This window comes from Octodon degus, unplaced genomic scaffold (assembly GCF_000260255.1).
Source record: "Octodon degus isolate 3935 unplaced genomic scaffold, OctDeg1.0 scaffold00002, whole genome shotgun sequence".
Classification (NCBI taxonomy): Eukaryota; Metazoa; Chordata; class Mammalia; order Rodentia; family Octodontidae; genus Octodon; species Octodon degus.
This window is the reverse complement of record NW_004524578.1, coordinates 20396915-20401224: the sequence shown is the minus strand read 5'-3', so window position 1 is coordinate 20401224 and position 4310 is coordinate 20396915. Positions and strand designations below refer to the sequence as shown.

Genomic DNA, 4310 nt, shown 5'->3' with positions numbered 1-4310 from the left:
AAAAAAAAAAAAAAAAAAGCAAGCAATGGCTTTTGTCTTATCAGGGTCTCTTCTTCCAAAGCAGGAATCTGTGAGGTCCTTGCAGCACCATCATAGATACGTGCCTGGTGGTATTGCATATTGGCCTGGATCAATATAGAAAACTTGCTGTACATGGATGGCCACAGGTGTCTATCTCCAGTTGGAAGCCTGATGCCCTGGGCCTTGGCCACTGTTCTGTTCTTAGGCCCAGGCCACTGGGGTGCTCGGAGATACTCAAAGCTGTAACTCTTGTATCTTCACTGAACCTGAGGATTCCATGCATGCTGGGAAAGTGCTTTACCCCTGACCTACAATCCCCAACCCTTTTTACCAAATTTTGGAAGTTTCCCATACTGGCCTCAGGTTTGCCATCATCCTGCTTCTACCTCCTGTATTTCTGGGATTGTAGGCATGTGCCACCTCCTACACTGACCGGATTCCTCCTGCTTGTGCTGACTTAATCTTAATGGAAAGAATATGGAAGAAATAAGGGTATGCTATTTCCAGTAGTAGACTTTTTTGTTTTATTTTGTCCATGTGGGTTCTCTGTCCTGCTACCTCAGTCTCCCAAGAAGACACTACAGGCATGTGCCAGCATGCCTAGCTCACACGCAGGTTGTAAAGGCTTTGACTCTTTTTTCCTTTTTTCTTTAAGACAGCTTCACATGGGCCGGGGAGATGGCTCAGTAGAATAAGTGCTTCCCTGGCAAGCACAAGGGCCTGAGTTCAATCCCTGGTTCCGCCAAACAAAAAGACAGGTTCATGCTATTTATCCAAGGCTGGCCTTAAACTCACTCTATAGCTCAGGCTGGACTCAAATTCACAGAGAGCCTACTGCTTTAACCTCCTAAGTGCTAGGATTACTGGTCTCCACAACACACCCAGCTTTAAAGGCTATGACTTTTGTTTTGATGACTTTCCTATATTACCTGGCACTGATAAGCTTCCTGGAATTTGAACTTTTCAATTCAAAGACTGGAAAAGTTGTGGACAATCAGGCTAAGTTGATCTCCCTAGGTTTTCATTTTCTGGGGGACTTTTTTTTTTTTTGTGGAACCAGGGATTGAACTCAGGCCCTTGCGCTTGCCAGGGAAGCGCTTATTTCACTGAGCCATCTCCCCAGCCCCTCTGGGGGACATTTTGATTGTTGGTTTTGTTTGTTTCTTTTATAATACAGAGAATTGAAAACAGAGTCTTTTCACATTACCAGTTCTTTTTTTTATTTTTTATTTTGAAACAGGATCTCCCTAAATCACTATTGCCCAGCCTGGATTTGAACTTGCAGTCCTCTTGCCTCAGCCTTCCAAAGAGCTGGGATTATAGACCTGCATCCCCACAGCACTCTTTTTTTTTTGGCGGTACCAGGGATTGAACTCAGGACCTTGTGCTTGCCAGGCAAGCACTTATACTACTGAGCCATCTCCCCAGCCCAAAGAGGGGCACCTTATTATTTTTATTATTATTATTATTATTTTTTTAATTTTTGGTGGAACCAGGGATTGAACTCAGGCCCTTGCGCTCACCAGGCAAGCGCTTATTCTACCGAGCCATCTCCCTGGCCCCCCACAGCGCTCTGACTACAATTTCTGGAGAGACCCTCAGCTAGAATCACGCAGCTACACTGGCTCCCAATGGCTGCCTGACCGGAAGTACAATAATGCTCATTGTTTTACATTGCTAACTTTGGGGAGTAATTTGTTATACTGAAATAGACAAGTAATTCAGAAGATCCATGAAAATGAGGAAAGTGATGAGACCGATACTACACTCCAGGATCTCTTGACCCAGAGACGCCAGAAGTGAGCCTGGGCAAAGCCTTGCAAGTGCTTGTGCTCACACAGCAAAGCTGCAAGCAGCCAGCAATTTGACCCAGAGAGCATCGGAGCTGCCCTCACAGGACAGAGAGCAGCGGGTTTCTCTTAACTGCTGCAGTGGACTGAAGACCGTAACTCCCAATGGCCAATGGCCATGGGCACAATTCCAAAACTTGTCTCTTCTTTGCCAGACTTGGTTCACTGGGTGGTCACGGTCAACTTGTCCTGGAGGCCTGAATTTTCCTGTAGCTGGCGCCGTGGTTCTGTACAAACAGCCCAGCTTTGTGGGGCTGGGCCCTGTGACAGGGCACAAGGGCTTCTGGGACTTGGGCTGCTGCAGCTTCTAAGAAGTAGAGTGGGGGCAGAAAGGAGGGAGAGCAAGAAAACACAGGCCAGTTCCAGCAGGCAATTGGCCAAGTTAACCCTGCAACTTAGCCTTGGACAAAACATTTCTTTTGGCCTTTTTTCTTTTATTTTTGAGACAGGGTCTCTATAGCAGAGGATGGGCTTAAACTCACAGCAATTCTCCAGCCTCAGCCTCCTCAATGCTAAAATGAGCCAGGCGTGCACCAGCACACCCAGCAAAATATTTCCTAAAGGATCAACATGTCTACATGCAGAGCCGAGGAAAATCCAACCCGAGGCAAATCCCCCAGTTTAGTCATTCATTAGATTCCTGTGGGCCCAAGGGAAGCTAAGTGTTTTCAGCAGTGGTGGCCTTCCCATCCCTGGGAAGAAATCCAGCTGCTGTTATCATGACCCACACATCAGAGGTGCTATCTACAGCAAGCCAGTGGGAAACTGATCATGTGCTGCCCGGCTGTGGGACCTCAAAATGTATGCTTTTAAGTGGATGAAGGGCAAGGGAAGGTAGAGGGCTTAGTTTTTTCCCTTGGCAGCAGTTTCCAATTTCTCACAAACATTCTGCCTCTGTGTTTTTTTCTTTTCTTTTTTTTTTTTTTTTTTTTTTGGTGGAACCGGGGATTGAACTCAGGCCCTTGCGATTGCCAGGGAAGTGCTTATTCTACTGAGCCATCTCCCCGGCCCCTCTGTGTTTTTTTCTAGTTCTCATAAAGCGTGTGTTGAAACATGCTGCGCCAAAAAGTTCCCAGGTTTATGGCACTTGGGGGTTTGTCTTCTGTCCCCCACTGTGCCAGTGGGGTGGTCCCTAACTGTCCCAAAATGGGCTTCCAGGGCCTGGCACAGGGTAGGAGTCTCTAGCAACTCTAGACGACCACACCACGGGCCACACATTCAGCACCTCTGAGTACTCCTGCCCTCCTGTGGAGTTCCTGAAAGGATCATCTTTGGTTTTACTTTTTTTGTTTGTTTTGTTTTGTTTTCAAAGAGGAAAAAAAAGGTGAAACAAATATCAAAACAAGGTAATAGGAGAATAACAAAGGTTGATATGTTGTATATTGCCATCTTTAGTTACTCAGAGTACAAATATATGCATTTAATTATCCAAATAATATTAACACAAACCTTCCTTTTCATTAAACTAAGAGAAATGAGAGAGAGAGAGAGAGAGAGAGAGAGAGAGAGCGAGAGCGCAAAATTATTAGTAAAACAATCTTAAGGTTGTTTGTGTCTTTTTGAGGAAGGGTCTTGCTATGCAGTTCAGGCTGGACTTGAACTCACTTTGTAGCCCAAGTTGGTCTCAAACTCACAACGATCCTCCTGCCTCAGCCTCACAAGTGCTAGGATTACAACAATCTTTTTCTTTCTTTTTTTTTTTTAACATTTATTTATTTATTGTGTGTGTGTGCATGGCCAGCTCAGCCCACCAGGAGGCGGGGCTGGATGGCATATGGTGCTGCAGGATCGAACCGTGGTCCCTGTGCTTTGCCAAGCTTGTTCCAAGTAGATGCTTTAGACCACTGAGCCATCTCGCCAGCCCCACAACAATCTTTTTTATTTTTTATTTTTTTTATTTTTTAGGACAGGATCTACAGGGTCTCACTACATAGATCGGACTTGTAGTGATTCTCCTGTTTTTAGCCTAACAAGTGCTGAGATTATAGGTGCGCACCACCACGCCCAGTCTCAAGCACGTCTCAGGGCAGCCCAGGGGCAGGGCCAGCACAGCAGGCTTGGGAATGAACCCCAGTGAACCCCAGCCGCTATGCTCTGCCTAAGCAGGCACTTTAGTCTGCTGAGCTATCTGATAGCAATCTGAACTATCTTGAATGTATTTTTCTCTTTTCCCTTCCTTCTTTGCTTCCATCCCTCATCCCATTTTCTTTCCTTTTGAATAGTTTCTTCCTGTCTCACAACATATATTGTACATATATTGTACTTTCAGCTTCTCACACTAGGGAAAAAAATACAACGTTGACACATATGAGTCTGGTTTATTTCATTCATAAATATGGCACATACCTGCAATCCCAGCACCTAGGAGGCTAAAGCAAAAAGATCACCTTGGGGCCGGGGACAGCTCAGTGGCATAAGCACCTGCCTGGCAAGCTCAAG

The 4310-nt window shown here is 45.7% G+C and overlaps 1 pseudogene; it reads right to left on the bottom strand.

Annotated features, from left to right (window-relative positions):
• The window catches only part of LOC101590898, a 2112-nt pseudogene extending 1993 nt beyond the window's left edge, over window positions 1–119 (bottom strand).
• Between the last annotated feature and the right edge of the window lie 4191 nt (window positions 120–4310).